The sequence below is a fragment of the Varroa jacobsoni genome, unplaced genomic scaffold, assembly GCF_002532875.2.
Source record: "Varroa jacobsoni isolate VJ856 unplaced genomic scaffold, vjacob_1.0 contig00310, whole genome shotgun sequence".
NCBI lineage: Eukaryota > Metazoa > Arthropoda > Arachnida > Mesostigmata > Varroidae > Varroa > Varroa jacobsoni.
The window spans coordinates 144643-167752 of record NW_019214447.1 but is presented as its reverse complement, the minus strand read 5'-3'; the positions used below and the strand labels follow the sequence as shown (position 1 = coordinate 167752).

The 23110-nt window shown below is 45.0% G+C and overlaps 1 long non-coding RNA gene across 15 annotated transcripts; it reads right to left on the bottom strand.

Moving 5' to 3' along the window:
• Positions 1-551: 551 nt before the first annotated feature.
• On the bottom strand, positions 552-22672 carry LOC111271070 (uncharacterized). Of its 15 annotated transcripts, XR_002686635.2 has the most exons (3): positions 20471-22671; positions 16261-20049; positions 552-865 (listed from the first exon to the last, which is right to left on the bottom strand). It is a non-coding gene; the product is annotated as an uncharacterized LOC111271070 (long non-coding RNA). The 15 variants fall into 15 exon arrangements; XR_015315169.1 differs by having other exon boundaries at positions 16261-22672; XR_015315171.1 differs by having other exon boundaries at positions 16846-22672.
• Between the last annotated feature and the right edge of the window lie 438 nt (positions 22673-23110).

Here is a 23110-nt window from a genome sequence, read left to right as displayed (position 1 = left end):
CTTGCTGGTGTCGTTCTATCTAGACTAGACGCTTGTTAGCCTTTCTTACTCTCTGCGTTTAAGAAGCTCGGCGCGATCGATTCTCGCATTCTCTTCCGAGAAATGTCATCAGACACCGCCGAGTCACGATCGGCTGGTATCGTAACGTAATTAAACGACACGACGATTGGGGTTGACTGACAGGAGAGCTCGAGACGACGCGGGTCCTAGCGGGGGAAGGGGGCAGGAGCGCAATTTGTTTCGAAGTTGGGGCTATTGTTAGACAAAAATCTTTTACTAGGATGCGCTCCGACCAGCGATCTACGTGTTCACAGTCGGCTTGGTGTATTCGCTCACTTAAAAACCTCTTAACCCTGGTAGTTAGGATTCCGTTTGCCTCTCATAAATTAAATCGACTTGTGGCTTGTTACGAAACTGTATTATTTCAATTCTTTCCCAGAAAACCTGCCTACGATGTATAGCAAGACTTGCACTTGAAGATTAGTTTTCTTCAAAAATAAGCCATCGGCCACAGCGCATCGTACACCCTACACTAACTGACAACAAAAAGCTGGTTTTTATTCATTTATTTGCACCAAAAAGTGGCTAAAGTTATTTACAGTTAGTAAGCATGGGCTGGAAACATCTTGCACAGTTTGCCGCTGGCCATATCAGTTGTGTACCGGCATTTGTGTTGCTTTCAAAGTAAAACGAACGGCGATAGAGGGCCGACGGCGTTGTATGATGGTGTCGTTCATTGAGGTTTGGCGCCTACAGTCGACCAGTGTTGTCCGAAGCTGTCGACGCCGACGACGGTGCTATCGAGCCCAGGATTGGATAGGCCGGCTCGCGCAGGCAGATCAGCAGCATGGCCTAAGGTTTGAATCTTTCAGGGGATCGAGTAAAAAAGAAAATAACGGAAGTTTTCAAATATGACTATTGCCACTCGGACACAACCGTGAAAATCATGTCTATTAATATATTTACATTTGTTTACCTATTTCTCTACGAAGGATATATCGCCCATTGCATTTACCTTGATAGCTGACCCTGTTTGTGTAAGTGGGATTTAAGTTTTTGTACGCAAACTTAAAACCAAGTACACTTTACAGATACTCGTATTCATATACTTTAATTCAAACCCAAATGCATTCACGCTATATACAAACGTTTTAGTAACTTCGAGGCATGCTAATATTAGTGACTTATGCGATTTGAAAACTAAGTAAACTTCATGCGGGGATAGAGCCTAAGGCTCGTGATTTTAGACCAGTTCCCTAGCCAAAAATATATCGTTTGATTTAATTCGTCGTATGTCACCATAATCGCTCGAACGACACTGTCGCAAGAGAACTATTGGATAAAGCGGAACAAAGCCAATACTTGGTTTCAAAATATGTCTTAGGCCACTGTATTAAAATGAACCACGCGGAACAAGAACAATTTGGCATCCATCTGAATGTGCGTATCGTTCTCAAGTGTATCTATGGAAGCAAACTAAGATATCTAAAACAGCATCAGTTCTTAGTACTATTGTTATTGCTTCCGCTACACGCAACCCTCGGTGGCAGAACTGGAGGCTTAGTCCTGCGGGACGCATAGAGCTCGATACTGGATCACGCTCGAGGCCGAGAAGATTGTCACGGCGTGAGGTGCCATCCAACATAAGTCATCTGTTCTGAATGAACGTAGATATTTAGTTAGTTTGTTTCCAACCAGAAGCCGATGTCGGCTGTCTTTGTTTGTTCTTTCTTGGTTTTTAAGCTTACCGCAGGCTACTTTTATAATTCATGGTCCTTCCCTCCCACACATAATGAGCAGATAGTCCAGTTATAATTTCGTCATTATTTGACATAGTAGACGATGTGTGAAGCGCCTTCTTTCTAACTACCAGAAGGCGCACACGTCCTCGAGCGCCAGTTACTCTGGTAGCAATAGCAACCGTCGTCGTCGTCATCGAAGTTGGCAGATTGCTAGAATGCTGTCAGCTAGAGTGCTAGCCTATGAAGCATGCACCCCAGTTTGTGCCGATTTGGACCGACGGCGAAAGTGGCTCCTAGAACGGTCGTCGATCACGCAGAAAGTGGCCGGAAGCAAGTATCGTCGCAACGAGTAGGTGGGTGGACAGCTATGGGCAGCTCAACACAAGCATCGAGGTCGACAACAAGGGTGGCAACAGGGATGTTTGCTGTGGTGATCGTCTCGGCGGTTATATCTACTGTCACATATGTTAATGTAGTTGCTGCTGCGAGTATTATGCATGGCACGGGATGCTGTTGGTAACTATGAAGGTGATAATTTAATAAAACTGCCACTATTCCGGCTTAGCCATCCCGGTGGCCACAGACTTAGCTGCTCTACGAAAGTCACAACAGAACGGCGAGAAGGGCGCTAGTGTACAAATTTGTTGGACTCAGACAACAGTAACAAGGGCTGCCGCCTGCTTGATGATCGATGAAGGTAATGCGAAACGTCGATGTCTATTTATGAACATCACTGCAGTGCGTATCGACGGCTCAAGCGAGCCTACGTGGTCAGTCTGCAACGTACGGACCCACGGACGCCTAGACCCGTACACGGACAGCCGAGCACGGCCGCATCGTACACGCTCATGAGGGTGATAGCCGGGCGATTGCATCTTTATCGCAATCCGCGTTCAGTTTAGCGTATACAACAGTGTATACAGTTGTACAGCGAACGTGAATAAGCCATGATAGTTAGAGACATGCCCGCCTCCTTTTAAATTCCTTTTTCCTCCCCCGAACCTGTTTGATGGGTCTATGATTATTTACGGTTCGTCGGAAAGAAAGAATAGCAGAGATGCGGACTGACTTGCTACGATAATCTCACGTCAGGCCGTTACGGCGCACCGAATTAGTTTACTAGGTTGTGCCGAACGGCGAGTGAGAGTCGCCGTCTGGTTGACTAAAGCGATAACAACGACGGACGGCCACAACAAGAACAGCAGTAACAACCACTACGATTGCTGCGACGACGAAAATCCTATCCACAACGGAGGCATCAGCAATGCCAACGGGGCTTCTAACTGTTACTAGATAACCTCGAACCGATAGTTATCAGTCAACCAGTAGCAATCTTCAATCAAACATTTGACGCTTCTTTCATATAGGCCTTAATTTCCACGTTAATTAGATGCAGTAAATGTATGGCTACCTCAATTATACTGTCGTATTTTTTTACTGTCTAAATCAGGCTTACCGATGACAATACTTCTAATATTAGATGCCGAAACTGTCAAATCTTGTCTTCCATGGTAGTCAGCTTCGTGTATCGGTTGCGTGTACGGCGGCCCGTACGTGTGGCTGACTCGACGTAGTCGACAGCAGGAAAACTGGCTGGCACAATAAAAATTGCTCGACGAGGGTCTCTTCTACCGTAGACCATATACGGCAGGTCTTGGCCAGAGCAAAAAAGAGCCTTGTGGCAAGATGTTAGGCAACTGTCAGATCGTCTAACAAGAACGAACAGATGTCTGTCGACGTTCCACAGGATCATTTCGCAACAACTATGAAATCTTTGGTACCGCTTGACATACGCAGACACGACTGTGTTTACAGGTCTGCGTGTTGTATGTGGTAGTTCCTTGATGTTGGCAGTCATCGCAGGGCCACAAATCACCCCCAGAGAAAAAAAAACAACCTTACTTTTATTACTTAATCAAGGTGAACGGATTTACAGGTAACACTGACGCTATTCTTCCATTCAGTATTGCTACTCTGACAGCTCGCGCTAGTTATTTAGCAGCTATCAATGCGAACGATTTCTGTTACCACTAAGAATGGCTACTCGGGTAGCGCTGACGGTCGAGGCAGCATTGGCAGCAGCAGCAGCAGCAGCACTGCAATGTCGACGACCACAGCAAACTGTCAGCCAGACAACTATATCCATCCTTGTATGCCTCAACAATGCACAATTATTACTGTCAATGAAACCGAAAATTCTCTCCTTTATTCCATCATCGTCGATGGCAGCGTGCTTGGCTGTGATATAACGTTGGGCTTAGTGGCGTTGAGGGTTGTGCTCTTGGTCTACCACGCACACAGAGCCCTGGCCGTGACAGGAAGCCAGGGTCAGACGGCAACAGCGGAATCAGAAGTTTCTGTTTGGCGGCTTACACGCTGGCTGGCTGGCTGGCTGGCAGCGTTGATCAGTAGCACTAACCGGGGCGGAAGGCAAGGATAGCCGAAGACTGGTCTCCAGCGTGGCGACGACGATGGCGACCGTGATGGCGGTCGCGGCTGGAAGACGGTGCTCACGGTCCCTCGCCCTTCACCGACCCTTCTTCCTCCCCCGCTAAAAATCTATACCGACCAGGCAAAGCATGCCCAAGGAGGAGCCTTTCATGGACCAAAGTCACAAACTGGCCTGCTGTTTTTTCAAGTTCTTTTTGCTTTAACTAGTACGTATAGCTGCTACTGTTGTTGCTGCTGCTGCGTTTACTGACCGATGGCGATGCCGCGTGAACAGCACAACATTGAGAAACAAGAACTTCAAACAGCCAAACAAACCGGTGGCCGTTGCCCGACAAGGACAAAACTACTAACAATAAACCTCCTTCTCTTAGATGGCCTGAAAACAGTGACTTTAAAATAAGCAGAGACACGCTTCGGTGGGTTGATCCAATGCCGTTGATCGACTAATCGCTCGCTTTGAGCATACCGTTTAACCGTGACAGCTGCAGTCCTTCTGCAGGGCCAGCCGAAATAGGGGCTACGACAACCGGACGAGCTGGAACACTCACTTGCTCTATAATGTGTTTGCGCGATCTTCTCTTAGCACTATTGTCATCATCATAATCGAGATCTAGCTGTTTATTGAAGTACGAAAAAAATCGCCCCATCGCCCGAATGACTGCTTGCCCAAATTCGCTATCATATACACTGCACTAAACCAAATAGTATTCGGGGAAGAAAGGTCACAGCCGTTACACGCGAACGGGCTGTCACTGACGTTCGAAGCTCTACGTCGCATACAGCAAAAAGGGAATCGCAATAGCGTTTTGAAGCCGATCGATCGATCGAATGACGCTATCAAATGGCGCGAGCGGAATGCTAGCGGGAAAAAAGCTGGCATCTATTGGTAGCGAACTGCGCCATTGAGTTCTAACCACAACGGCTCTACAAGGCAATAGCAGACTGGCAAAACTGGCAGATGGCAACCCTTGTCAGACTGCAGAATAGCCATTCTAGTATTAATTATGCTGTTAAAAATGCAAGCGGATCAGCCAAGTCTTTGCCATTGGTCTACTTGTCGATCGTAATCAACTCCTCTCTTTCTCTCTTGGTCAGTTGCGGTGCGCGTATGCCCCCCCATGCACGTATCGGATTTTCCGAGACGCCTAAAAATCGGGACATCTTGCAAAGTAAAGTCCTGTTTAGTATGCAACTATTTTTCATAGAAATAACATCGAAATGGGACATGTTCCTATTGACAAATCTTAATTAATTGATACTGGAAACCCTTGAAAAAAGATTTCATACGCGAAGGGGGCGAACAGGATTATCTGTGAACATATATACGTGATGAACAAATGGTAGCCTTATGTCATCAATGAAGTACTGCAACTGTGGGTTTCATATGTACGATGTATATATTATCTATATCATGTATAATCGATCTAGAAGGGTGATAATGCGTTCCGCCAGATGTAAAAGTAATAAGCATTGTCTTTGAGGTCTCTATTTTCCCTCAGTCTAGCTTGAGTAATTTGTGCGTTGAGTAATATATGGGCGAAAAATCTTGCCTATAGTTGAGAAACTTGTGCTGTGATAATTGTGAAACCTCACAATTGAACATCCGAAACCTGGCATCCTACAAAAATACGTGTATAAAATTACACCTAGAGACTGCTGATTGTGATTGCCGCTGTTATTACTTTTGTACAAGAAAATGCTAATCCATAGTCGTTATAGAAACAGATTGAAACATTCAATTGTGTCTCGGGCTTCACCCAGCGTGTATACATGTATATATATATACACGCTGGGTATATATACTTCGATAAACGTGTAGTGACGCGTAACTTGTCGCATCATTCGATGGAGATTCACGTTGAATCAAGTTTTATATACCGAAATTGATGTAGATTAGTTTCGATGGAATTTCTAGACAAAACGAGCACGGAATGGTACAAGCCAACTGTGCGCGTCACGGACGACACACGTGTAAAGCACGAAATCGGCACTACAAAATAACATGGTAGGTAGGTAGGCAAATGCTTTTGTCAAACATTTCTAGAGCTTGGTAGACCAGTTTTTGCATTACCCGTATGTAAGCAACGGTTATTTTCAAGTGTTACCAAGAACCAAACAACGATAAACGATATAGTTTCTATGCGTTTTGTGTTTTTCTTTTTGTAGAAGATAACATATTTGACTTTTTATTGATAGCAGTTTTTTTACAGAAGCAGCTCATTGGTATGAAAAGCATCAGAGAATGGCAGCAACAGTTTGTGCTCTATATGAACAAATGGTCGTTACCGGCAGTCCTTCCGCTGGAAACTTCTACCAGTCGAGAACGGTACTTTGCCTGCTAGGATGTTCATTCGCAAAGGTAAAACAGGCGTGTTTGACATTTAGCAGCTGGCGGCCGGTTCCGGTTGCCCGCTCGATGCGGGTCCAGTGCCGAGCCCTTTGTCCGACAGTGAGTGTTCGCCGTGACTTCTTTTCCTCGTAGGCCTCGCTAGATAAAACCTGACTGAACCCCGGAGATCAGATTGGCAAACAGGCCACGTCGTAATGCAATTTTCGGAGTGATGACTGCGGCAGCAGCCAAGGTAGAACCGCTGGCACGAGGAAGCAGTAGTTGCGACTTACGGCCGGTGGCTTGCCACTGTCGCTACTGAGAGAAGGTCAGTCGCGCACAACCCTATAGAATCAGTCCCTCTGTCTTAACTGTTACTGCACCCGGCTGGGCGCTGCTAACGCTCTATCTGCCAGCTTCTGCGACTACTGTGTACATGGACCTTAGCGTAAGGAGGCAGGTCTCAGTGCCTGCTGGTCATGGTTTTCTTGACAGGGTCTAGGAAATCTCCGAACAAGGACCACAAATAACACGATGCTACGGCCCATAAGCAATGCTAGCAGCAACAGAAAAAGTAAAACCAAACGACAGAGCGAACGGGAGCGAAAAACGTTACAAGAGCATAGTCTGAACAAACTCTTCCACAACGACAAAAAGAAGAAAATGATCAAGCACTACACTATGCAATGTTAGAAGGGTCTTAAATAGAAATAGCAGCCGCACGCGATGACGTACACCATTTTCTGATCCTAGATAGAGGATAAAGTAGAACAAGGAGAAAGAGAAGACGGTCTAATCCTGTCCCACTCGACGAAAGGAAGGTGGGAGGCAGCGCTGTTTTGGCTCTTTCTAGCGACAACCAGCTTCTACAGCTGTATAGCTTTGTGCAGTTCAAGGCAGAGTGTATTTCCTCAGGTCCGCTCGATTCGCTCACTGCTTGTTCCTCTCGAAAGGAGACGACAGCCGAACTACTCAGTGGCCGGGGCCGTTGAAGACCCTACTTATGGAGTACTTGGCTACGGTTACTGGTTGCTGACTTTGTCCTGGTTGGTGTCTTGTTTGTCTTTTCTCTTCATGCGACATCACAGACAAGCTGGCAAGCAGCAGGAGGCCTCGCGCTGCTGCTGCAGCTGCTCCTCTGTTCATTATGACGCTTTAAATAGCCGATCGATGAGAGCGTGCGCGGGCAGGCAAGAAAAGAGAGGAAGCCGTAGGGCAAGCATATATACTATCACACTCATCCATGCACAACGCACATTCATACACACACACACATACAGACAGATACATAGTGAACCTCATAAACACACAGCCGCCCAGACGCATGCGACAACCACTACTGCAGAAGCCCTCACTGACTATACGTCGCTGTCTTAACAGAAGAACCATTGGCTACGTCAATGGCTTTGAGTGCTGTAGGCGACGATGACGACGGCCATAGCAGCAGGAGCAGCGGTGGCAGGACCACTCATTTCCGCAAGAAACCTACACTCGCAGCGGCGTTTGGATAGACCTGGGCCTAAGATGACTGTGGCACTCGTATAGTCTAACTGAGTTAACGAAAGAATCAATGAACGCCGAAATAGTAACAGCAGTTGCAACAGCGAGGACGGCATCGGTCGGCCGTTTGGCTTCTAGCGGTTGTCCGGTGGACTGAACAACCAGCGGGGTGTAGTATCTGATCAGACAGACCTGCCTGCCTATCTACATGGTCTGTTTGTTATTACTTCTCCCTCTTTTTTGCGGCCTAGTCATCCGGACTATTCACTTCGTCGCCTGCTTCGGGAAGGACGACCAACATATCGGCACTCCAGCACTTCGTCACCGTGCCGTATCTGACAGCCAGTTTACAGGCTTAAATCTGCGAAGAACGTAGCCTGTCGCTGACTGTTTCTGGCGTTCTACTTGTTCAGAGCTTCTGGCTAGTTCCACACACAAACGCACGCATAACAAGAATCGATCAGGCGGCCAGTCAATATTCAAGAATGAGTGTAGCTGAAGGATGGAACCGGACGGATGGACGAATGAAACGGCCTTCCCGATAGGCACAGCCAGATACTTCATGCTACTATTGCAGAACAAGCACGGGATAGAGGATTGAGTTGAGCGGCTGATTCTTGAGGGATTTGATCAACTTCGGCGGTCGGTGTGCTCGACTCAGATCCGCAAATGTTGGAAGGTCCAACAGAACCGAGGTTGGTCGACGACTATTTACAATACGCCCTACCTCGACGGGCTGATCGGGATATTTAAGAAGCTGCAGCAAGTGTTTCAGAAGCACGACGATAGCCTAAATCACGATTCAAAAGCAGTGGAGCCTTCCTGGTCGTCTCTCACCATTACAGCAAAGAGGAAGTTTTTTGTAGAAACCACCGTATGGAGAGATGAACAGAAGACAGAATCACCTTACCTGATAGGCTGCCATTTGTGTCGGTAGGCTGGCGCACATGGTTAATGCAAACCTAAGCTCACGAAAAACGCTAGCTTATGTAGTGCTGCTAGCTAGCAGAAGCGACCTGGTTGGGTGGCGCTAATACAGAGTTTAAAAATTTTCTTAAAAATAAATACTCGAGTGTAATAGAAAAGAACTATAAATTTACAAATTATATTGCAAGGTTTAACAAAACTAGAACGAGATAGTAAAGTCTACTGTATAAGTCGATCTAACAAGATCGAGCCACCTATTTGCCGCTCTTAACAAAAGAAGAAAACGACTGAAAAGGCTAAAAATACACCAAGTGTTCGCTTTTGAGAAATCCTATTTGACAAGTATAAGTTTTTAAATAAGATTCAGTCTGTCACGATTGAATCGGCCTTTAGTAGGTCTACCCTAATGGGGTCGAATTTGTCACTGGTTTAATTTAAACCAAGCTAAATTATAACATACCCGGTAACGCGATGACGCTTAATCAGCTTTTCTCTTCTATTCGATAGTATTAGGCCAGTGGGGTGGTTGGACACCCAGTGAATGAAGAAGCGTCACTTACATTGACCCGCCGGTAAACCAATATACAGACAAGCACCATCTGTGCAGCAATAGGAGTTTGGCCTAACGGTGAGAGCAATCTCGACACGCAGGAGGCTCCCAACTTATCCGAGCAGCGGTGTCGACCTGTCTTGCTTTCAGCACTAGCGTCGCAGCTTTCCTTCGAGTATCAAAGCGACACTGAAAGTATTGTTAACGAATAAACCTAGGCCAGGTTCAGCTGATACAGACAATTTTAGTACGTTTAACATAAACGCAAGCTTTTCTTCTTGGCACTAGAGAGGACTGGGGCAAACGGCAGTTAGCGTTAACAGTCTTTTCCGAATCTTTTTCATCGAAGAGTGAATAGCACTCACCGAGTGCGTATACGAATAGCCGAATCGAAATCTCGATAGTTGTAAGAAAAGAGCCCATCTTGTTAAACATTAGGCGGCTGATGCTAAAGTCTATGAAGTCAAAAGGTGTCCTGTTTTGGTTCGACCCAGATCCTGTTTTTCAGGTTATTAGGCTTCTTGACCTGTTACACTTGTTAGATAGAGTATTTACCGCCATCAGTTCGTTAAGGTGTTATGCCCTGCTCAGCTGGAGATAGCTATTGTGGTAGATCGTAGCCGTCCATGTTTCTCCGACTGGTCCGGGTGTATTGCCTTTGCTCGACGCTCCATTCGATATCCAGTAAAATTCATTTAAATTGTCAGAAAGTAACGACCGCTTTGTCCATCGGTCGTTGAATGTCTTCACTAAGTACACGTTTTCATGTACAGGTATCGGCACCTCCAATCGTAATATCATATCATAGCTATCCAGTTCGAACAATTAAATTCTAGCCGACCTCGGTGTGTGTCTCGATTACTTTTTCATCACAATTAGTTCTCCATTTCATGAACTTTTTAGAGCTTCTCTCTGAACTTCCGCTCGTATTTGTTACGTCTTTTTTTTTTTTATGGATATTTTATAAACAGACATGCCGTACGTTCCGGTCAGGGTCACAGGTTGACAAAACGTCTGTAGCGAAGGAGAGAGACATGCTAGGCGCGCTACCAAAAGCGATAGTAAATTGTTCTGACCGTCCGGGTAGATTGGAAACCGACATCGTACACGAGGAGTGAAGTTACAATGGGGGCAATAGCGACGAGACACGAAAGATAAACGTTGCCGAGGAGACAAAAAGGACGCAGCAGCAGCAGCAGCAGCAGCAGCAGCAGCAATTCTCCTTGACGGATACTGACGGAACTGACAAGGAAATCGACGGCGACAGGCAGTGATCTTGGACGCTACCTCCGTTGCGCAGATCGTCGACCGAAGCTAAAAAAGAGAAAAGAGCTAGAAAGATGTAGGGTTACAAAAGTTACGACAGTCAGTACTATCATAGACACTGTACGTCGCTATGAGGTGCCTGTTTTCCGTCAGCTTGTTGCAGGCCTTTAATAGCTAACAAAAGCAAAGCCGGATAGATTTAGCTGCTCAACAACAACAACAACGACTACGACCACAGGCCAGCAAAGACAACAGGCCAACCTTGTAGATCGTTTCCTTTGCCGCTTCTGGTCGATGGCACGTTGTTATCGGGTAAACGGTGTAGCCTACGGACGGTCGCCGAAGGGAGTATAGAATACCTATATCGGTCCGACCCCGTTCGCTCTTGCTCACTTTCATGAAGCCAGCGCTCGTGTTCGACGACGTGCTTCGCTATCTAGCGAACGCCGTGTTTTCCGAGCCTTTCGCCTTTTTCTCGAGCAACACAACAGCGCCAGCAACAGTTAGTCTCAGGAACGAGTAGGTGCTCAGCAGGTAGCGGAATCAGAGGGAGAGGGAGGGCTTTTGTCCAGTTGACGATGATAAAGAAGATGAAAAAAACAGTCGGTAAAGAGGCAGCGGTGGCTATGGGTAGTGGTAATAGTAGTGAAGCCGACACGGTCCGGCTGGTATTGCGATACTCTGTAGTGTCTGTGACTCAACATCGAAACGAATACATAAGAGCAACGAAAAGTGACAACCGCAGCTGAAATCAGCCCATTGAGCCGTCTACGAGCTTCGCATGCTTGGCCAGGTGGAGAGCCAGCAGGCTCTGGGTACTGGCGGGTGTCTAGTACTTCTGACATAGGACAAAGCACAGGGCAGAACCCGTCAAGTAAAAGCACAACACATAGCGCCATGCCAGCCAGTCAGCCACCAGACGGTGAACAACTGTCAAAATTACTTGGGGCTCCACCGCGACAACTGCCGAGTCAGACATGCCGTTACGCATATCATCGCTAAGTATACAATCGCAGTTGGAGCGTAGACCGTGCCTGTGTTGGCCAGCGTATGAAGATGTTCGAGGACGCAAAAACACAACAGAGGCCGACAGACGCCAGTAGAAAACGAGAGAAAACAAATCGAGTGTACACATGAAGCGCAAAATAGACTTACACTTCAGTATCTGCCTGATGAGTTCAAAGATCGCCAGAGCACAAATTTGTGTAAGCTTAGAAAGCTTCTTACAGACAAAATGACCGCGTATTATTCCCTGTGAGTGTAGATATACGGCTATAAATACATGTATAGATTTGTATGCGAACGTCAGACGGTAGTTTCTGAGTAGAACGAAGGCAGTGGATGTAAAAAGCTCGAAAGGGTGGCCATAAGCCTCCGGTCATCAAGCCATCAAGAACTGAGAGGCCATCAAGAACGGAATCGAAAACTTTCAGTGAATATTAACTAAATTCTTTCTAGAACACTTGGTTAACTATTTTAATTTTTCTCGCTATTTAGTAGAAAGCAGACGCCGAGATCTTTGTTTGGAGTTTGGTTATGAATGATTCATACTACTAAAGGCAAATCTTTTGGGAGCTTCCGCAACGATTAGGGAAATGTTGCCCGGCTTTTCTTACCAACATTATTGTTGTCTTTGTGAGTTAGCTCGCACCTCATCTGTCTCAAGCACCGCTCTGCCGGCAGGTGACACTTCACTCGATACTCGCCTGATCAGACTGCCAAAAACAGCAGCTGTCGTCCTCTACGCGGAATTCCCTAAGCATAGTTCTTCCCTAATCGTTTGAGGCACTTCTTCGAGAGTTTGAATGAACGATCTGTCGCTGCGCACATGTGCTGGCGAGAAACTGCCAAATATTTTTAGTGTTAGTAAGAGATTCTATTTGGACGACTGTTTGCTACTAAATATTAGATAAGCGTAGAATAAACTTATGCATAAAAATATCTCATAGTAAAGTTAGAAGGCTTGCGTTCGTAGAAAAAGCATAAATAAATAGATTTAACAAGAACTACCTATCTGGTTACGATCCAGTTTTTTCATCAGTTATCAGATTGTGATTCAAAACAAGTTGATGTTGTATGTGTGACTGTTGTTGTACCATGACGGTGCGTTCTTGATACAGAGGAAGTTGGTGACGTTTCATTGCTGTGACAAATCAAAGCAGCTCGACCACTTTATTCACTTCGGAAGAGTTCAATTGAGAGAATCTTCCCCACAGGTCTTAACATGACGAGGCCACTTCGTCTATCACTTCTGTTGACGGCGCCCATTAAGAAAACAGCTAATATTTACCCCACACAGCAGAAAAACACATCGATTAAAGATAGCAATCGGCGGTTCGCTGGGCCTGCTTGATCAACGGGCCGTTGCTTGGAATCAGACCCAGTCTTCCAACCTGGAGTTCTAGGGTGCTTAGAACCCGGCAACAGCTATTGTACGGTTTCACAATGGCTCCAGCTGAGATCATTTACTTTAAAAGGTAAAGTTGATCAGACAAAGACTCTTCGTTTCGTTTGCAGACGGTGGACGGACTTGGCAGATTATCCTGGAAAGCGCCACTTGTCACCGATAGCTTAAAGCTGTTTGTCGCGAAAAAAAAAAAAAAAAAAAAAAGTAAATAATACCGTGTTTTTCAAGAATATCTGTCTGGCCATCTTAGAATCGGCTATCGATCTACGCCAAATAGAATAACAGAGGAGTAACTACAATTCTTTTTTTTAATCCATTCTTGTTTGCGTCATCCAGCCTGTTTAAGAGCCCTATAGAAACCATCCTTCTCACACGTGAGCCTGCACGAACAAACGACAGCGACTAAGAGTATTACAAGGCGCATCAGTTTGAATTGTCCCAATGCAAATCTTCTACGGTCTCGATTATCGTATATCATCAGTACGGCTATTATGTGTGCATGCGTTTACTCTACGAGCATCCTCAGGATCGTAAACAGGACAATCGGCCTCGTTCTAACAATGAGTACAGATTTTTGGCGAAATGGCGCGGCCGTACGTCGAAACAAAACATGTCACGATTTCGATTTCTCTTCTCTAATCAGAGCGACATATTGGAACGATGGAGCAACGGCGACGCCGGACTCCACTGAACCTCTTGGCGTTCCACTTATTTTTCAACTTACTATTGTAGTAACCTCTACTACTAGGATTTATCTGTGTATATCAATCACGTACTCGATGCTAACGAACAATCCTGTAACGAAAGTAACTTCGAAGCACAGTATCAACGAAGATAATGATTCGGTATGTGTAATGGGGGCGTATGACTCTAGAAGGCGTATTAGCCGGAATGAAACTCTGTTCTACATTTGGAAAACTAGGCTCATGGATACATCTACGCACTGGAGTAGACATGAGGTCAAAGAATCCGTTTGCTTTAACTTGACGTACATTCGTATCGTGACGTACGTGCTGCATTAGGCATTTGGGATCAATATTCAGGTACAACTGTTATGTATCTTACCAGTTACATTGTAAGTGAATTGGCCTCTTAAATGAGAAGCAAACTCCCCTTACTTGTTTAACTTGTATATATACGTAAAACATGAACCGCTAACATAACATGGTCTTGAGGCTCAAAGGACTTTTCATAAAATCTAATTCAATATCTATTCCTTCTGTTCTTTTCTTTCGTTGAGACTAAAAAAAAAAGAGTTCTGTATATTGTGCTCGCCTCTGCTCGACCAAATAAAGAATGAAGACGGGCAATTCGATATAACCTAGTTTAGCCTAGGATCATTGCTTCAGGATCGTTCCGTTTTCTGGCGCTGTCCTATTGTGGCTGCTACCGCCGCACGAGATCATGCTGTAGCCGATTTCGCTGGTTTTACCGCCTGCCAGCAACGAAAACACATGCCGCACGCCTATAAGACACAATGGTCGACTCGACATCACTGCCGCTTGTCTGACAATCGCTATCGGCAGAGTTGGAATTGACTAGTGGCGACTACTGCCACTGGTGTTATAGTTTACTGTTTCTACTGGTCGACCGATCGGGCCTCCATCCCTCTAGCACCGCTGCATGACCTGTGAGCTCGCCACCTTATACATAGTTCAACTCGAGCTGCCGTCTGACAACCGGCCGCATAACGGCAGCGTATTGCAGAGGCTCGAGGCCACGTCGAGAGAACGGTCGGCGACAACCTTAGCTTACGACTACTGTGCCGCCGGCTGCCGCCGTTACATTTAAAAGAACCTCTCTTCGCTTGGCTCGATCGCCGTCGCCGTGGTCGGTGTCGATCACCGGCAGCAGCGACTGCCTCGTGAGACCTTCGACAGACGCTGGAGCGCTACCGTCGCCGGATTGATATAGTACGATGGGCCTACATATCTCGCTGTCGCATCGAGCAGCAGTGGTAGCCGGATCTGTTAGTATTAACTTTGATGTATGCATGTGAATAGAGGCAAACGTGAAACTAATGGGACAATAGCTTAACTAGAATATGGAGTACAGGACCAGAGAAACTTCTGTTACTAATGCAGGCGTTCAGAGATATGCGTTATGATCATTGCCTTTGTGGCTTATTGGTTTTATGGGTTCGCTGCTAGCTGATATCAGTCCGCATGCTAACTCAGTGAGTGACAGGACACATGACGCATTCTTCAAATCGGCCCAACTGCCCTTCGGCACATTATTTTGCGTCGGCTGGAGCAATGCACGCAGAGGCACTTGCGTTCCGACCCATCATCGTGCTAGTCGAACGACCTTCTAGACTCTTGTAGGCCGACGAGCATTAGAAATACATGTTATATCGCTAAGACCGAGAAAGCATAGGAACTCGTTCTCCACTTTGCACTCATTCTAGAAACATGCCCGAAACGGAATGTAAGCTCGTAGATTTTTGCTGAGACAATATGATCTTTTTTTTTTTGACATATACTTTTAAGATATACTGACATGATTCAACAAACTTTTGTTTAGGTTAACAGTATCCAACTTGGATCGATGTCGACAATCCATATCACTACCTATTCTATGCCTTTCTCTCCGACGACTTTACCATTTATCGCCTGTCCAAATCAAACAGCACTTGAAGATGATAAGCAGTAGACACTGATTGCGCATCAATCCCGGCCAACGATAAAGAGCCGCGGCTGTATGATTCGCTTGTTTACGAGAGTCTCCGTCTTCTACTTGAATTCTCCCTATCCAACTCTATAGTTTAAGCTTGTGATCGTGATATCAATGACATGAGACACGTTCTGCTGACGTGACCGGTTCATCTAACTACTAAGTCAAAATTGGCTCAACAGCAACAGTTGATCGCGGGAGCCGATTGAAACATATATCTCTTTTCTGTTATTTTCTTCCCCTCCCGCAACTGCGCTTGGTCCTTTTTCGTCTTGAGTAAGAGAAGTAAGGAACTAGCTAAAATGGAGCAGCCTAAATAGATGCAGAAAGGTCCAGTCAAATAAATATATGATCGTTCGCTTGGCTTTGCATCATTGAGACTATTCATTATATATAAATATATATATATACATACATATAACTGTTGTTATTGTCTGGTCATCTCCTCGATCAACTCTATTATTTATTTCCTGTTTTTCTGTTGCTGATTTTGCACTTCTGGAGAAACCGTGGTTGTGTGCGTTTTCTTCGTTGCACGTACAAATTCTTTATGGCGCTAACGCAAATAAACCAGCCGCGGGTCCTCGTAGTTGAAGGGTCGTGAACTGCGCGAAAGTAAAGCTTGAAGATATTTGGAGCAATCTGCTGACTCCCTCCTTACTGGTCCAGATCGACTTAGGCACTTTACTCTCAGCCTCGGCGCCTTGACCTACCGTAAGCTAATCTCAGCTTCGTATCTACTTTCTGTCGGCCCAGCAAGGCGACAACCTGAGTTTTATTGAGTCGCCTGTTCCAGCCGAGTAGCTAGTTACCTCCACCGAAAGTGGCCAGCGCTTTTTTCTCTTTTCCATTCTAACTGCCTTTTCCCTATTCAGCGGTTACATTTCGGTTGTTTTCATCGTCGCTCCCTTTGCTGACATCAGTATTAGCTGCTTCATGTTCCACTAATTCAATTACGGATCCTGTGTGTTGAACACGCATAAACCGGATGAACACTCACTTGCACATTGTCATGCAAAGAAGACGCCGGCCGAAGCACACAGCGGCATCTATCCTAGCACAGTAGTATTCATTTTAAAGATCTGTTGTTCATCGCAGCTGAGTAAGGCCGCTCTTTCGGACGATGGTGGCTCGAACATCGCTGCCATTGGTGGCGGTGCATCGTAGCGATCACGTCATGCCGGCCGAAACGGGCTGGAGGTTCCATGTCGCGTACTTATCCATGACTCATCAAGATGAGGACGCCACAAGAGAGCTGGCCAAGGGCTAGGGATCCAGTCGGTGCAGGCATCCATCGCAGAAGGCGTCCCACCTGTGTCAATATTATACAGTGATATCGCAGACTACCGTGACCGCTGGCACCATCCGCTGTACTTTACCAAACAACAACTTCGCCACAATATCACACTACTACGGCAGTGTTTCGTGACGACTCATCCATGGGCAAATACTGGATCATCACTAATTATATCAATGCATACTAATATAACGTGAACCGTAACACTTGTAAGGGAACTTGTAAGGCAGTCAGGCCAATGCGTCCTAGATAGGATCTAAGTCTGCCAATGAGAGTGCCAAGAAAAGGTCCCCGCTGCAAGGAGCCGTCATATTTATCACCGCTATCACGGTAGATGTGACACGGCCATGTAGCAGGTTTATCGTCGAATGAGACACCAGCTATTTATACGAAACGGACACCTAAGATAGAAACCAATTCAGTGGATAGTGCACAACACACGTAGTAAAGGGGTAGATAAATAATTATACTTTTTTTTTTAAATGCAGTGTTCTTAAATGATTTATTAAGGTTTTAGTGTCTTATTTTTCCGCATATGATCATAGCCAAGGCCAACTTCAGTGATACTGCTCGTGTCTCAGAAGTCGCTGCTTATATATATATTGCTTATATACATATATATACACATGTATGGTTCTTTACCTGTACATGTTGCCTGATAATTTTAATGAATAAAATCATTAGAACTCTAGCGCGGTAATAATAAGAACTGGCCCATAGCAGCAAGTAATCGCCAACAAGAGACAGTCATAACACTGTCTAAGAGCTACTTTCTTTTCGCCTAGGCGCTTGTCAATAAGTCGTAGCGTGCCATCAGAATAAGTCTGACGGTTTACAGGAATGATGATGCACGCACTGTGTCATTCAGTACTGGGTTTCCGTTTCTGGCCCACGTGCAGTAGCCCCAAAATCATGTGTGTTGGCAGATATGTTGCCAAGAAGAAGAAGAAGAAATTTGGGCTAATTTCGCTTAATCGGATGATAGGATATGTATACACTGATACCTATAAACCTGTAAATTGAATTTTGTCAGATATGAGGAAGCTGTATCTTTCTTCCCTGCACGATATTACATACAGATTTTAGAGACAAACAAACAAGCAAGCGAATGACAATATAGGTGCGACGAACAATTGGCTTTATATGCTTGTGTATATATATATATATATGAGTATATATTATAATGAATGCCGTCACTCGACTAAATGGATAAGGTTTTATATTGAATACTTTATGGCTTTACCATTGGTGATGGTCGCTTACCAAAGAACAGGTTTTTTTAGTCGGTTACTTTTTGCTCTATCATTGAGACGATCTTGTTTAAACTAATATAGTGGCCGAATACTTCTAAGAGCCACTATCTATAGAACTAGTTCTCATAAGGGTATAGCAGTGCTTTATGTAGGCCGATGTTCACCACCCATCGTCATACCTGGCTTACCCGTGACAGAAACTTGGTCCGTCCGAGTAATCTCCTTCTCATTCGAGTTTTTTTTTCCCTATGCACCACTCTGAGTGTTACTACAGATGCTATGCCCACATCACTGAAGATCAAACTGTTCAAAAAATTGCGCTGTTTCTTTCACTTTCATATTTATATATAGTATATAAATAATAAGCCTGTCCCCATATATCCACTGCTCCAGTTGATGCGTTTTAGGCTTGTATAGTTGCAGAATTTATCAGTTTCAACTTCTGCACGTAAAATAATTGTACTTCATTGTATAGTTACCTAGGAAAGGTATAGCAGCTCGTTAGAATCTACATTCATTTTAAAACTTAATGAAATAGATAGAAAACAGGAAAGTGGACGTTACAAATAGGTTTTCTCATCGATGGAACTAGTGTAAGTTCGTGTCGTCGTCGTCGTTGCTACCAGACAGCTGTCCGTACCGCTGTCATCCGTACGCTAGATAGTAATATTGCTATTACTAACAATGACGCAATTGTGCTTTGAGCTATAAAACTTGAGAGGGAAAAAATAAAAGAAGCGAAAAAATCTGATAGGACAGAAATGGTGGCTGAGGCTAGATGTTAACCTAAGGATAGCTTTTTTCCACCGAAGGAGTGTGCGTAAAAAGAAGGACGATCAACTCGAAGACAACTATGCTGTTGTTGCATTTTGACTAGCTCCTAGCCATAGAGGTGGCTACTAGGTCCAATAGAAATGCCACTGGTCGACACTATCATTATTTAGTTGCATCAAAGGGTAAATAGCTCTGGTGGCCAAAGCCGACGTCCAAGTTCTCTGTGTGTTCCTACTGTGTCTGTCAATAGCATCCTGCACCCCACCTAAAGTTAAACTGGATTAAATAACTGAGTTATGGTTATTATTATTAGTGCTATTATAGTTGATCGCCTATTTGAGTCATCGTAATTAAACCGCTGTTTCAACTGCGTCTCGTAGATCCCACGTGGGCGGCGCCGATCACAGCCGACTCAGCAGAGAAAAGCACCTCTTCGATGCCACACGAAGTGCGAGAAAGAAAAAAATATACCTAGGCATAAAAATAGGTCCAAACAGAACTAGCACGAGCGAAAGGAAGTCGCACACAAATATAGAAACGCTTTCGATTAAGCAGAACAACTGACCGCACCACAGCTACCTGCTTGCTCCACACAACTTATTAAACAATAGATTGCCATTATCGTCGACGCTGCGTTTCAGTCACGTTGTTTATGTCTGGACAGTAAACGTGTGCTACACAGTCTACAGTAAAGATTGGAAAGTGTACACGGAGAGTGCGCGTTGTTCGTGTACGGTATACGGCGACCAACGAACGGCGATATGCTCGCTTCCCTTGTTGTTTGCTAGAGCTACGAGCTGACTGATGTTGTTGCTCGACGGCCTTCTAGGGGCACGATGGGCCTACCGATGAAAAGACGATCCACAACATGAACCAGGCACTGTTGCAATTAACAAAAAGAAAAAAGCAGAGCCAGAGAGGTGTGAAATGACGCGGTTCACAAGTTAATGGAAAAAAAAAAAAAAAAAAAAAAAGTAATTTTACCTCATGTCTCGATTATGGTCACATGTACCACGAATAAGCCACGTGCTTGTTCGACAAAGAGGTAAAATGTTTCATCAGCTAGTCAGGTTTCTAAAACATTGTAATTATAACATGAATATATCTTTTTTGGGTAGGAACGTTCGTTAGTTGTGAATGTCGGTGAGACTCTTGCTTTTTTTTTGTGGTTGCTTGCAATGAGCGACATATAGGTGAGCTATAAGTCGAGAAAGGAAGGCAGGGTGTGAACATGCGGACGCCTGCGACAAGACGTGCCAAATATATTTGCTATATTCTTTTTCATTGTGTAAAGGATTCACCTTTGATTGTCGATCGGAATCCTTAAACTTTAGGTTGATGGTACCAAATGGATGAGGGGTTGGTTTCGCGTAAAATGTAGGAACGTGTCAGCACGACTTTTATGTTGCATCCACTTACAGCCATACTCTATATAAAGCTACATTTACTATTTATATAGTGTAATATGAAAAACGGAGGCCAGACTAACAAGAGAAATGCTCTACAGAGTCCGTGGTCGACTATATTTTTATACTGCAACACGACCTTGCGAAACATGCGACATATAATTAAATGGGACGTTTATCCGAAACGTTTCTCGATACGTGAACATCTGTGATCACTGTTTATACAGGTAGCAATCAATGTTGTTGGGATCAAATTGGGGCTGACTACTAGCGCTTTCCCATAGTTAATTCAGCGACTATTGGCGTATTTGTTTTTGTTGTATTGCAGACGATTTCGGCGGAAAGAACTCCGATGGGAGTTCAGGCGTGCATGCCGCCGTCTGGCAGGGGAGGTGAAACACCATTGTTTCTATTATTGATAAATTGAAATTAACCGCCTATCTCTAACCGTGCTTAGCCCTTGATTATAAGCTTGTTCTCTGGTTCTGCGACTGCAGCTACAGACTATTGCTGTTTTGCTTAAGATGATTTCTTTCGCCGTAGCATCTCATCTTATCGAAGTACCTATTCTTGGTTCGATTTTTCACGTATCTAACGAATGCCACCGCCCCACATGGCGCATTTGGCCGATTCGTTGTCCTTGAAACCTTCGGAGTTCACTCTCGGCTCAATGATACCAGCCGTTGGTTCTCTATTTGTCTTTATATTGCCGTTCCTTGACTGCATTCGTAATTGGCGTCTCCGGCCTCAGTGAGAAGCGCGCGAGCGAGGAGTAAGCACACAACGCATATACGAGGTTTCACGCTCCATTGCGAATGTTGTGGGCTCGTTGAATCGTTAGTTACAAGCATACGATTAGTTGAGGGAAGCTTTCCGTCAGGGTCTCTCTGTAGCATTGGATAATGTTTGCGAGAGCTCATTTTCCCCCCTTTTGGCAGATTTCTTTTGCCTCGTATATCTCGATGCAACCGCAAGCGGAGAGAGAACAAGGCCATGGCCCTCGACGTCAGACAACGAATAATAAGCGAATGAGCAAGCTACCTTGACAGCCATGGCTGAGTGCGCAGCAGGCATAAAGCGTCACCGTATCACTTGCAGCCTTAATGGCGTCCGTGAACAAACCGTACGGGAGAGACTGTTCGCTTCCTTAACAAACATATCGATGTCGCTCCGCGGTGCTGCCTCTAAACAAACACGCTGGCAGCTACGACCATATCTTTTGTTAACACGAGTAGGCCTATGGGCTTCTGTGTTCGGTAGTAATGATGTTGTTCGTGGTGAACTCTACGTTCGATATACACACAAGCACCATTTTGCTAATTCCCATAGTTTCGTTAGCGATCGGTTACGGCTACAAACTCGGCGGCACGTCACCGCCGTTAAACAGCTTACACCCAAAAATCTCACTAATCACTGCCTGCTTATTCACCGACGGTCCTTTTACTCTGTTCGCCGTAGCGCGCGACGCCGTTTGTATGTGATGGGGCAGACACCCGACACGGCCAATCGTTAGTCAGTCAGCCAGCCATGTGGTCACTGCAGACTTTGCCTGTTTTCAACAAAAACAACGACAGTCGGATCGCAATAGGACTTGTGTCAGTATAAAAAAAGAACTGCGCATGCGTGCCGCCTTTCTGAACACGTGCTCACGTTCGTCCTGCTGCTGCTGATGGCGGCGGTAAGCCTCTGCTTGACGGGTGGGCGGCTGTGATGGCGCGAATTGGCACATGTGTGTATGTTGGCGCTAATCATTACCGTAGAAATTTCGAATTTCGCCCGTCAATCTATCTGAACGCCCGCACTACGCGTTGCTTCTAGTGTTCACAGGTAATTGCTACTGAACGGTAAGAATAGGACCGATGTGTGAGTTTTTCCGCGTGTCCATTCGCAAACAACCAACAACGTTTAGAAGCAAAGCGTCCTAAACTGTCGACTGTAATAAGAAAAATGGACAAACAATAGCAAGTAGGAACCACGCTTTGAGGCGCGCTTGGGAAGAAAAATAGAGGGGATTAAGATTTTAGTTGTCATATAGTAGGCGCATAGATAGGAATGCAATCGGCACCGTGCCGAAACAAAGGGGCGTCACGTGTTGCTGCGAAATTTTATACATATTGTGTAGTAATAATTATGTCTTTACAATATACAATATATATATATATATATATATATATAGGGGAATCTATCTTTTTGTCAACTTTAATTAGGCTTTCATTTGTTCCCTTTCTTCTGCCGCTTTTTCGCTTACAGGATTTAGTTTTGTTTTTAGCAAGGTCCTTGCGCTGCAATAAATATATTGAAATAAAGAATGATTTCTACCTTGTAAACAATCGTGGTGCCCCACGATCATTACAGTTGTACAGAAACACATTAGCCATTATTAATAAAGAAAGGACGTCCTTTAATTTTTTTATACTGTCCTAGAATGGATAGACCTGCTTTTCTGTTCATTCCTAATTTTCAAAATAATGACAGAAAACCAAAGCACGTGACAGATTTGAAATTTACACTCGGTAGTTCTTGACTCCGTCTGTC